The 13,149-nt window shown below is 42.3% G+C and overlaps 2 non-coding genes across 2 annotated transcripts; both read left to right on the top strand.

Moving 5' to 3' along the window:
- The first annotated feature begins 11,371 nt into the window (after positions 1 to 11,371).
- trnaa-cgc (transfer RNA alanine (anticodon CGC)) lies at positions 11,372 to 11,443 on the top strand. The gene has a single exon. It is a non-coding gene; the product is annotated as a tRNA-Ala (tRNA).
- A 1,318-nt stretch (positions 11,444 to 12,761) lies between these two features.
- trnak-uuu (transfer RNA lysine (anticodon UUU)) lies at positions 12,762 to 12,834 on the top strand. Its single transcript has one exon. It is a non-coding gene; the product is annotated as a tRNA-Lys (tRNA).
- Positions 12,835 to 13,149: the final 315 nt, after the last annotated feature.

Raw genomic sequence — 13,149 nt, 5'->3', positions numbered from 1 at the left:
TTACTGGTGTTTCGTGTGATTTACTGAAATGAAAAAATATTCAATTTAAAAAAGGCAAGAGCTCGTATGAAAAAAAAGTTCTTTAGTATCTTTGTTGTAAGAGCTGCACCAGAACTAGTGTATTCATATACATCAGAAAAGTAGCTGAACTTGACTGGTTTCTATTCAGTTATATGCATTAGGGATGAAAAGGAGACTTACATGGATTTTATTAGGTTTTAGGAATCAGAACATTTATTTTTACACATTTATGCCTATGAGGAGAAATAACTTCCTGCTTTCAGCGCTTTTATTGTTTCTGCTTGTAACCTCGAACAGAGAAACCTAGTACTGACTCACAGAAACGCCCTGGAGTTTCTGTGTTTCTGGGATTTAAGAGGGATGTACTGTATGAAGACAGTAAAGGGAGTTTTTTTTTCCCGCTGTAGAGTATGAAGGCGGTTTGATGAGTCTGGAGGGAGGAGACGCGCATTCCGCACGGGGAGCACAGAACAACGAGTTTCACCTGCAGCTCACCGAGTCCTGTCCTATATAACCGCTGAGCCTGGGACACACTGAGTCTCTAACCAGTGTTCGAGATGTAAAGGGTTAAACCCAGAAGTCGAGAGTGGAGTTTTTGTATAAGTGTAAGATTAAGGGAATAGGGTTTTGGTGGGTTTGGTGCACAGCAGAGGTTTCGGTTTAGGTTTAGTTTGCTTTTGACACATTTGTAACGGCCATGGCGGCCTGTAGGGTCGGCATGCACCGTTACTTTTGCTCACTTTTGGTGTATAAGGGTGGTGAGGGTTCGGCTCACTCGGGTGATATTTCACGGTTGGACTTTTCAAGGAAGGTGTTAGAGAAAGGATTAAGGCATTAGATGTCAAATGCTTAATCACTTTGCTGAAGGGAATTGGTTTTGACATTAGTTTCAATCGGCGAAGTTACTGGATCAATTTTGGATAAAAATAGAGTAGAAAAAAAGATGTGGGCCTGATTAGAATGTTTGAATGGGAGAAGCTGATGGATCTTTCTAATGTGGTGTGAGCCTGGTCAGTACCTGGATGGGAGACCTCCTGGGAAAAACCAAGGTTGCTGCTGGAAGAGGTGTTAGTGGGGCCAGCAGGGGGCACTCACCCTGTGGTCTGTGTGGGTCCTAATGCCCCAGTATAGTGACGGGGACACTAGACTGTAAACAGGCGCCGTCCTTCGGATGAGATGTAAAACCGAGGTCCTGACTCTCTGTGGTCATTAAAAATCCCAGGGCGTTTCTCGAAAAGAGTAGGGGTGTAACCCCGGTGTCCTGGCCAAATTTCCAATTGGCCCTCACCAATCATGGCCTCCTAATAATCCCCCCCTATGAATTGGCTACATTACTCTGCTTTCCTCCCCACTGATAGCTGATGTGTGGTGAGCGTTCTGGCGCACTATGGCTGCCGTCGCATCATCCAGGTGGATGCTGCACATTGGTGGTGGTGGAGGGGAGTCCCCATTACCTGTAAAGCGCTTTGAGTGGAGTGTCCAGAAAAGCACTGTATAAGTGTAAGCAATTATTATTAATTAATAGGACTGTGATTGTTCGCATGTTTAATGAGATGGTGATGAAGGAAGATGTTTTGACATGGTTGTCTAAGTATTGTTTAGTGAAAGGTGAGCTTCAGAAAGTCTTGGATGATGATGGCATCTGGAACTGTGCATGGAGAGTACCTGTTTCATTGCATGAAGACAAAAAATGGTTATGGTGGATTTAAACACATTCCTTCTTTGATTGGATTAGGTGAAAATAGAGGCCTTGTGTTCTACCAAGGGCAGCCAAAACCGTGCAGGAGATGTGGGGAGCTGGGTCACTTTGTGGATGCCTGTACAAAGGTGGTGTGTGTTAAGTGCAAGGAAATTGGACATGCATATACTGAATGTACAAGCGTGAGGAAATGTAATCTCTGTGAGTGTGAAGGTCATGTGTTTAAAGACTGTCCAAATTCCTTTGCAAATAGAACAAAACTGGTAAGACCAATGCTCTTCCAATAGCCTGCCACCTGTGGAGACTGAAAGTGCTCAAATGAAATGTACAGAACAGAGGGTGCAGTCTAAAAGAGACATTGGATTTAGAAAATGATTGAACTCCGAGTAGAAGAGTGAGAGAAGATCATTTTCCGAGTCCTCAGGTAGGTTCTCCCATGGGTTTAGATGTCTCTAATATATGTGATCTTACTGACCAAGCTTTAGAACCAAAGACTCAGGAGGGCAGGTGGTGAAATATCCTATGGATTGTGGGGGTGGTGGAGGAGGAGACAATTAAAGCAAAAGGGGGGGGGGGAGGCCTGTTGGGTAGGTGTCACCTACTGAATGATTGTAGCCAGAGCTTTTAGTCTCCCCTGGTCCTACTTTAAGTATGGCTCTTAATATTGTGTCAATAAATGTGAGAAGCATTCGCTCCAAGTTAAGGGCAAGGACTATACTATCATTTGTGAGGAAGGTAAATGCTGATATTGTGTTGTTACAGGAGTGTGGGTTACCCTTTAAAAACTGCTATAAGGATATGGAAGAACTGTGGACATTGGGCCCATCAATCTGGAGTGGGTCCAAAGAAAATAAATCTGACGGTATAGCTGTTCTAATTAAAAATAAGATGGTAGAGGTACGTCAGCACCTTGTAGTGAAACCAGGGAAAGCACTGGTGGTGTATCTGGGTTTCATGAATGTCTAATTTACACTCTTAAATATATATTGTCTGAGTTGCTCACATGACAGATATGTCCTAATTCAGAAACTGAGTATATTTATTGGGATGGGAACCAGTGGTTTTAGCTGGGGATTTTAATTCTCTTTTAGAAAGAGAAGGCAGAATGAGGGGCGAGAGACGGGTCCAATTTGATAAATCATCAATATTATTGCAAACATTATGTAAAGATTTTAAACTGAAAGATGGCTTCAAACTTCATAGTCAGGGGAGGGCAGGTTTCACATGGGACTAGTCTAATGGGACCCAAGCCTCACGCATTTTGTTTGATACGTGATTTTACTTGCACGACCGCAGGCCTAACCCCTGTTTTTTTTTCTCTGACCATTGTCTGCTGTCATGTACAATTTCTATTCCAACAGCTGTTACTGTGGGGAAGGGTGTGTGGAAGTTCGATATTTTGCTTCTGGAAGGTGAGGAAGTGACGCACAGGTTCAGGGAAAGATCTAAGGAATGGCGGTCTTTGTATGACCTGTTTGACACAAGAGCACAGTGGCCGACCCTGCGCTCTGACCCCCAGCTTCTCTCCCTGTCTGTGTGTCTCATGGAGTTAGAAAGACTACAAGCTGTGCAAACTTCCAAATCTTTAACATCATTTCAAGGGTGTATGATAGATCATTCACAAGATCAAATGGCTGTTTATTATTGTAAGAACTGTAGTTCACTACTGTTCTTTTTACTCTTTTGCTTGCATTATACAGCCGTTAAGTGCATTTAGAACCTAAGAGATATCCAACTGATTAACCTGTCTGATGAATGTTAAATGGGTTGTGACTTTTGGCAAAGTTTTTTGCAACATTATTTGTTTCATGAATACCATTCATCTCTATAACAACTTTCCTGTACCCTGAACATATGTTTTAAATTGCTTGATCCCATTTGGTGCAACCTTTCCGTTGTACTCGTAATGTGTTGTTTGCATTAGGAGTGTGTTAAATAAGCAGAAAAGAAGCCCGTTTCTTCTACTGCTTCTGATCTTATACAGTGGTCAGAATCTCTCATCCAAAAGCTGATGAGTGGGAGGGGGGGGGATTAGTGCGTAAAAAAACATTAAAGAGCATAAGGGTTTTCATCACATGGACTTGTTTGACTGTTTAGGATTAATGTTTTGGTGCCAGATCAATTAAAGGACAACAACCAGAAACACTGGTTCTCAGACTGAACGCATTCTCCTTCAATAATCTTTTTTACCAACAGGTGAGTGGAGTTGCCATGGGCACCAGAATGGGACCCAGCTATGCCAATATCTTTGTTGGCTGGGTAGAAGAACGCTTCTTCGCCTCCTACACTGGCTATGTCCCTGACCTCTACAAGCGATATATTGATGACTGCGTCAGTGCCGCCACATGCTCCAACGATCAGCTTAAGTGCTTCCTGCATCATTTCACCAACTTCCACCTGTCCCTCAAATATATGGTTAACATATCTTCCACTACTCTTCCGTTTCTGGACATCAACTTCTCCATCAACTACCCCAGACTCTCCACTTCTGTTTATTACAAACCCACGGATTCACACAGCTATCTCTTGTTTTCACCCCAAACATACTAAAAATTCTCTCCCTTTTTCACAGTTCCTTCGGCTACAACAAATATGCAGCAACGACATCGACTTCCAGAATCAAACCCTCAAAATCTACTCCTTTTTCATCAACAGAGGATACCCCAGCAGTGTTATTGACAGGGCCCTTGCCCGAGCCAAAAACACCCCTCGGACCATCAACCCAATCAGGAACTCCCACCATAACAACCGCATTCCTTTGGTGCTTCCCTAACACACTTCCTATCCCCAGGACTGTTAACGACAACTTTTCCATCCTACAGGATGATCCCTCCATTGGGGCCCTCTTTTCTGACCGCCCCATCATCTCTTATCGCCAATCACCTAATCTGCGCAACCTTCGTGTTCACAGCTCCCTTGACCGCTCTCAGCAACCATCCACACCAGGTACTTTCCCCTGCAACAGAGCTCGCTGTATCGCCTGCAAGTACACATCCAACACCACACTCATTCAAGGCCCCTCAGGACAATTCTGGATCACCTAGATGGCATCTTGTACCTCCAGCAACCTTATTTACTGTATCTCTTGCAGTAAATGCCCAGTTTCTCTCTATATTGGAGAAACAGGAAGGAGACTTGGAGACCGCTTCAGAGAACATGTCAGGGCTGTGAAGATTGAAGATCTCTCCAAAAACCATTGTTTCTCATTTCACCTCTGATGGCCATGACCACTCTAATCTCTCCGTCTGTGTTCTCAAAGATGGTTTTCTGAACTCATACATTAGAAAGACTACCGAAACCAAACTTATCCTGCAGCTAGGATCACACCTTCCCCCTTCTCTAAACAACAGACTACTATTCTACTAAATTTTCTCCATTCATTGGAAGTTGTATTTCACACCTCTCAACACCTATTCTGACTTCACACCTCTTGATTGCCCTCTCTTTCTGTCCCCTGCTCCCATCTCTCACTCCTCCTCCCTCCCAGCATTTGTTCTCCCACTACATTACCTTTGCCTACTGCCTTCTCTTTCTCACACCTGAAGAAGGCTCCACAGCCGAAACATTGTTTTCTCTCTTCTTTTTTTTTCAGCATGGAATAAACCTATTACTTGTTCCTTAACAACCGGAAACAATATCTTCGGTCTTTCCAGAGCTGTAAGTAGTCATTCCAAGTTTATTAACTTGTCTCTGTGCTTGTATGTACTCTTCAATAGCCACTGATGTTATTTACAGCAACTATTTTAAAAAATAAATTAGCATTTTTTTTTACTTCCTTTAAAGAATTGGCACATTTGGCAGAGCGGTGGCTCTGTGGCTGTTGGCTGCACCTGTGGCTGGAAGGTTGCTGGTTTACATCCTACGGTCGGCAGAGGAATCCTACTGTCACGGACGTCCAAAGGGACTCACTGTGGGGAGCAGGAGAGCGGAAAAAGACCCATATGCGTAGCGGCAAGACGGGAAAAAGGCCCGGGCTCATTAGTGCAAAGAGTTCAGGAATGCCGTATAGAAACCTATGCCCTCAGGGAGCGGACGTGGGGCGCCCTGGTGCTAGGCGGGTCTCAGGACATCCGAACGTCAATGCTGAGTGAGGACAGAGTGCAAGACCCGGAAATATATAGCCCAAGGGAAAGAGAAAGCCCGGAAGGACAGCAGACCGGAAACTAGGGACGGGACAGAGAAGGAGCGCCCTCTGGCTACTCCATTGGGCTCCTGAACAAGGCCCTTAACCCCAACTGCTCCAGGGGTGCCGTATAAATGGCTGACCCTGTGCTCTGACCCCCAGCTTCTCTCCCTGTATGTGTGATTCAAGGAGAGCAAGCTGGGGTACGCAAAATAGGAATTCCTAATGCAAGAAATTGTATATGGTCAATACAGTGATCATATCTTATTGGCACATGGTAATCTCCAAGGAACAAGTAATAGGTTTATTCCATGCTGAAAAGAGAAGAAGAAAACACAATGTTTTGACCATGGAGCCTTCTTCAGTTAAGATTTGATTTTTTACAATCATACCCACACAAACTTTGCAATTTTTAAAAATCTTGCAAACACAACCCAGATATGTTGACTTAAAAAAACAAAACAATTTGGGGGGTATTTTTTTTTAAGAAACACATACTTCTTTTCTAGTTTTTTATGTGGCTGTGACTGTCAGAAATCCTCAGTGAAAAGGTATGCAGATCCTGTGCAGATGTAAGTAGTTATTGAGACAGGCGAACAATCCAGAACGTCAGGCGAGGTCCAAGGTCGAGAGGCAAAAGAGAGTCCATAACAGTAAGCGAGATTCAGAGTAAACGCGAGGTAGAGCTCTCAAAGAGAAGACTCAATACCGAGTAGCGGGAAGCGGGTTTGAATGGTTAAAACAGTGCTGCTTGCCGCACAGTAGAGCATGTGCTGGTGGATTAACACATGTTGATCTCCACCAGTTGGCTGGTGGTCTTGACATTGACAGAATGCTGTTTTGTGATTGATGCTATAACAAAATATAGGGTCCCTCAAAAATTAAACACAGAAATAAAAACATTGAATGGATTTGTACATCTGTTGCACTCCTACACTATTAACATCCATTGGGAGTTGAATTTCAATTATGTTTCCACTTCATTCAGATGTGTTCCCTATTTTCAGATTGTTGGCAATGCCACATGTTAAAGGAGGACAGAGAAGTAGGAGGCCAGACCTGTGGCTGGTGGAGTAGGGAATGAGATCAAAGAATTTCTGAAGTTTTTTAAGCTAGAAAAAAAAATTAGGTGGCATGACAATATGTGGTCAACACTGTCAAACAGAGTCCTTGGAGAGGATTGCTCCAGCAACAAGAAATGGTTATCAGTGATTTGGCATGAAGATAGAAAAAAAGTAAGAATCCAAGTGCTTAGGGCGCAGAAGGAGGTGAGTATTGGTAAGGATTCAAAACCAGATGACAGTATACAATCTATAGTCCATATTTCAAGTCAAAGTGAGAGACATAGTTTGGAAGGCAACACAGAGCTCAGAAGTTCATCAGGAGATACAGAAGATGCATGGGCTGCACACGGCAGCACAGACAGTGGTGACATGTTTTGAAGGAGAAAAAATCTGTGTAGAATCAGAAAAAAAGCCTGAAGAGCACAGTGAATATTCCCAGGGGGCAAGCTCGTCTGGGACGTCACCTCAGGATAAAAGGGGATTAAGAAAGCCTGTGCCTAAAACATGTCTGTGCCTAAAACTTTCCAAGTATGTCTGAAGGCTGAACAATGGAGAATAATACCACTTTTAAAAGGTACATCTAAACTAAGATGATCATGGACCCATATCTTATATAGAGAGTTCAGGAAGATAAATCCTTGCTGCCCAATAGCCTTCAAATACCAATACATCAGGAAAGAGAACAGCAGAAAAAAAACTTTCTTATAATTAAAGCAGTCTGTACTTTCAGTTCCTACCTTCAGTACCTTCAGTTCAGTACTTTCAATTCCTGTAATCTAAAATACACAATGACAACAAGACACAAACCAATGGGCAATGATGACATCACAATTGATGTTGTACGAGTAGGGCAAATACAACACAGTGAAAGGGAAACACAATTTCGACAGGCACGTCAGCCTTATCGTTGAAAGATTGCCCGTGCCCTCACAAAAGGAATCAGCAATGTGTACTACAGGCAGCTGAGCAGAACTCCGCTTGCTGAAATTGCAGCAGCCAATTTATCTAGGGCTCACAAGCAAGTATTAAACTTGCTTGGCAAGTTCGGCATTTAATTTATTCTGCGGAAACATCGTATCGGAATGAACTGCCCGAGATAAAAGAGTAATTGCGGCTTCAGATCGTTTTTACAGAGCATTGCGTTGTTCTGTTCATGCTGACTACACGCTTTAGATTTGTCATTTACTGCAAGCGTTGCTTTTCCAGGTTTTTCTGAAATTCCTCGCATTTGAGCCAGCACTAAAATATTTCATTCCCGTCGCTGAATACATCGTGGAAACGGTATTTGCAACGGAATGCTGTCACACATGAAACCTCTTTGTTATTCGGTTCTGAAGTTTGAAAATGAAAATAAAACGGGGGTCACTTCATAGGCTTGAAAGAAGTCCAAGCAACATAAAAACCCGCGAATTCTCACAAATTGCATTGTGCTGCACCTTTCTTCTGCTGCTGTTATAAATAAGCCTTAAATATTTGAATGCATACCTTACTGCTGCTAATCACATTCACGTGTTTACAAAGCTTTTTTCTGTCCGTTATGTTTTTGCTAAGCAGTTTCTCCGTTTCCCTCGTTCTGTGATTGTCAGTGAGCACAACAAGACTGAAACAGTGTAAAGGCAGGTAAAAAAGACAGGGTAAAACGCCTGACTGTCGGGAGTGGGATTTGAACCCGTGCCTCTATTTGGAGAGCGAAACACAAAGCTTAAAAGACACGAAGCTGTGAATTTGCTGTTTTAAACCGCTCGACTATCCTGAAAAAATGGATGCTGATTGCACCAGTCGCATCCGATTTTTCGTAACTTTAGGACGATAGATACGACTGGACTAACACAATTTGTGGCGTTTAGCATGACATGGAAAACGGTACCGGAGAATTCGGGTCCGGACTACCAGACTCAGAAACAGTTTTTATCCCCGCACTATCAAACTATTAAACTCCCAGCCTCTCTCACTCTCTCCTCACCTCTCACCTATGATCTGAACCTCACAGTGCCTTCTTTCTTACCAAAAACCCAAACACACATTGAAAATCTACCTCTACCATACATGTCAAAAGCTCACTCCCCATCATTTCTATCCCTTTATTTCATTCTTTTGATGCATGTTTTTGCACATAACCTGTTACCTTTTTGTTGTTTTGCACACTGCCTGTTGTTGTTTTTTGCACATCAGCTGTTGTCTCTGCCTTTCTTTTGTTATACAATTGTATTGTTGTTGTGTTTTTTTCTTTGTACTTCTTATGTCCGAGAGCTAGCTAAATAGCATTTCGTTATACCATATACCTGCGTATGAGTATAATGACAATAAACTTGAACTTGAACTTGACTTAGTCTTGCAGGCAGTATATTATTTTATATTATTTTATTTACTCGTTTAAAAAAACACGGTCTTCTCGTTCCTAAGTCAGATTCTTAGTGCTTTAGTTACTTCCAACCTGGACTGACAGCTCACCAGATCTGTTTGTGATCAGACCATGGAGGGGGGGCTGTACCAAGCGCACGTTCCTTCCCAATGCTGAGGCGATCATTCGGAAGATGGGTGTGAAGAGAGACAAGCTTTGTTGACTAAAGAACTAGGCAGGATATGCACTAATCACTGGCAACAGTTATGTTTTCTTACTATTGAGACTCCCACATTGCTAGTTTTTTTGAAGACTTTGAAACAGGCACAGGTGGGGTTTGAAACCACAGCCTTCGGTTTACGAGACCGACACCTTACCACTTGGCCATGGCACCTTCAAGCAAATGTAGGAATAATGTTGTTCAAATTATTTTTTTTCTGAATCTGGTTTACATCGCCTGGAATTAGCAACAACAATAAAAGGGATACTTAACAAGGAGATACGCTGTAGCAGTGTGACTCCAACAGATGCTCCTGAAGAGGCTCAAGGTTTAAGCCAGCTCCTTAGAGCGCTCGGCCGTGTTACTCTCAACAGCGGCTCTTCAGCTCCTGTTGTTTGACCTAGTGGTTTTATAACGTGTGGAAACGACCGCAACTTCGTTTTCTGAGCTGCTTTCTCTCACGTGGTGAAATCTCGACCTCTTTGGCATCTCTGGCTTTTGTTCTTCTGTAGAGCAGGCTTTCACACCTCTGCTTATAGTGCCCTTGAAGTCATTTTATTTTTACAGGAAGACGCATTCCCTAACGATCTCTCCTGTTTTAGAAATGTTTCATAAGGCGTGTTTGATTCAACGGACAAACAGTATACTAATTGTACAATGCAGATCTATGCGGCATTCGTACTGTCTTTGACTGGGATTCTGAAATACTTCTTGAAAAGGTATTCAGATTTTCTTGAACCTATAATAAAAACACAGACCTGAAACTCCCTAGCTTCCAATCTCTGATGTTGCTGTCCTTAAACTCGGACGTGATGTTCTGCAGACGTGCAGTGTGCCTTTACTCTCGTTGTTTTCAAAACGACCTCCGTTGTCGGGCGCAGTTAAAGTGGAACTGGGCTGACTGCACAGGAAAGTACGGAATGATAAAATGTTTCTACGGCTCAAAATGTCCCCTTAGACCCTCGTCATGTCTCTGTGAGGAACAGGCAGGTAGAGAGGTTTAACAGATGCTCATGATGTTTCACACGGGTGTTACCTGTTGTAGTGTTTCAAAAGATGTGTTAGCGGACCACAGATTATCTTGAAAAGATTTGGGTTTGCACTGGCTGGGATTCAAACCTGACTCAATTATTTGGAAGGCGCCTGTACCACCAACGCACTTCCGAGATGCACCTGCAAATTATCACACTCCTCTCTCTCACCTACAAAGTTATGGAGACACAGACGTCCAATGAAAGCTCAAGGCTCCACTCAAGGCTTTATTCACTCAAGGCTCCACTCTTTTGTTGTGATGTCATTTTAATTAATATTAGCTTTGATAAGGTGTCATTTTTGCCTCTAAAAAGGTAAAGTCTGCTCCTTTCTTCCTGGTATAGAAAGAACGTGTTCCATCTTTGTTTAAAAACACCACTAAAAGTAAATTATTCAGCTCTACCGCCTGTGTGCATTGACAAGACACCTCAAAAGGACATATTAAATAAGAACACGATCCTTCCTGTTACCATTCCTGTGGTTGGGGCGTCGTTTCACCCTTTTACATTAAATCATCAGCACTGCTGTTTTTCTATGCATAGTTTAATCAAGAGCACTTAAAAGATGCAAAAAGCTTACAAATAAAATAGAATTGAAAGACAGTCGAGTAAGGAGGTAGAAAAAAAGCACTCCCCCGTCTGGGAATCAACCACCGTCGCCCATGTAACTGGATGTAAAAATAACAGATTAATTTGTGCACAGTCTCTTGAAGCTTCGATGCCATTATTTTTCCTTCCTTATTTTTTCATTCCTATGAATTTACTCTGTAGTAGAAGAAACGCGAAAGTGGGAAACTGCAGGCATTCTTCATGAGTGGTGTGATCAGTGAGCATTTGCACATCTCTTAGTCTGTTCCGTAAACTTTTTCATCGGGGATGTAGCTCAGTGGTAGAGCGCATGCTTCGCATGTATGAGGTCCCGGGTTCAATCCCTGGCATCTCCAGGTGCTTTATATTATAGTACTCACATCGCAATCTTCTGGTGAGTGAGAACTCTTTGCTTGTGTTCAGAGAGAGCCAGGTTTACACAAATAAATGCAGGCACACTCGACGTGCTGCAGAGTTGCGCTGCTGTTTTAAATGTACCTCTTTTAGTTCTGTTAAATCCTAATTTATTTGAACTAATAATTTAGTTCAAATTCAGGAAATCCTGAGATTGCTTCACACTTGTCATGGCTGTTGCAGAAAACACCTGTTGAATCTCACCCGGGATTTCCTGAGAGATCATTCAGCGAGCGAATCCTCCTTCTGAACTCCGCATTAAACTGAAAGCTTCACGAACTCCTCACTGCGTGTCCTGTACTGTTACAAGTGCTGTCGTGTAGATGTGAAGCACAGCCATAAACACACTTTGAACTTTTTCCGTTTGTTAAGGAAAATGCAAAAGAGCATGACAAGTATTGAACGTATAAAATATCCATGGCACAACTGGAGAAAGTACTGAAGGACTACACATCGACTTTTGATGATTACAAGAGATTCAAGAAACACAACCGTCCGCACCTGGGTTTGGATCCTGAACGCTAGAGTTAAAAGAACATAAGCGACGGATATGACCTATAAACTCTCTGAATTGTCTTATAGTTTATGAAATAAAACAATTTCTTAATAAATTCTAACTGTTGATAGACGATTTATTGAATTTTAACAAAATCACAATTACAAACTTTTTCGGTTAAACTGTTATTCACTTACTCTAACGTAAATAAACGTTAGTGTCTTCCGGTGTGTGAGCCAATTTCTCCAAAAAATATTTGTTAGTCTGTCGGGAGGCTGTGCAAGGTGTTAAGAAATAGAATTTCGAAAAGACAAGCTCCCTAAGCTGAACATCAAGGCTGTTTTCTCTACAGAAATGCTCTTTAAATTTCAGCACTGTTGCAACTCCCTTTATAAAGGGTGTGCACACGTATACAACCAAGGCATTGAAATATTTTTTTTTAATTATTGTTCCAAAAAACGTTCCATTTATTTTCTTTTTAATGTTGTTGATTAAAAGATTTTATTAAATGAGAAAAAAATCTGAATGTGAAAAAAGGTCCAAATGCTATTGAAAAAAATCAGTAATGTGAGGAAAGATGGATTGTGGGAGCCCCTTAACTACCCATGTCATGCTGTATTTCTCACTCATTCTACTGGGAGTGGTGCCGTCGCTTCTGGATAAAGTCTGTCAGTGGTCATTCCAGACGGGTCAGGTATGACTGCTCTTCGGAACAAGAGACACGTGACTTGCGAGGATCCCGACAGTGTTGATCTTCTTTCAGAGCCCGGATAGCTCAGTCGGTAGAGCATCAGACTTTTAATCTGAGGGCCCAGGGTTCAAGTCCCTGTTCGGGCGGTTGTGCTGTTCTTATTGTGTCTATTGTGAATGTCATTCTAAATAGTCTTTTATCTTTCACTCTTCTAGCTTTACTGTGGTTATTTTAAATGTCCATTACTTGTATTTACAGTAGTGTATTTAGTGTTTCATTTCACAAACCGAAAATGTTCAAGTAGATCTTGTCACTCTACTCCACGTAATCATCTAAATTAAATCACAGTAGAGTACAGAACACGCAGTGAGGAGCTCACACAGTGAGTACTCTTGAATACGACAAGAGGAAAGGCACACTGCACATCTGCAGAACATCACGTCCGAGTTTACAGTGAGAGC

The sequence above is a fragment of the Lepisosteus platostomus genome, chromosome 5 (genome assembly GCF_059453375.1).
Source record: "Lepisosteus platostomus isolate fLepPlt1 chromosome 5, fLepPlt1.hap1, whole genome shotgun sequence".
NCBI lineage: Eukaryota > Metazoa > Chordata > Actinopteri > Semionotiformes > Lepisosteidae > Lepisosteus > Lepisosteus platostomus.
This window is presented reverse-complemented; position numbering and strand designations above follow the sequence as displayed.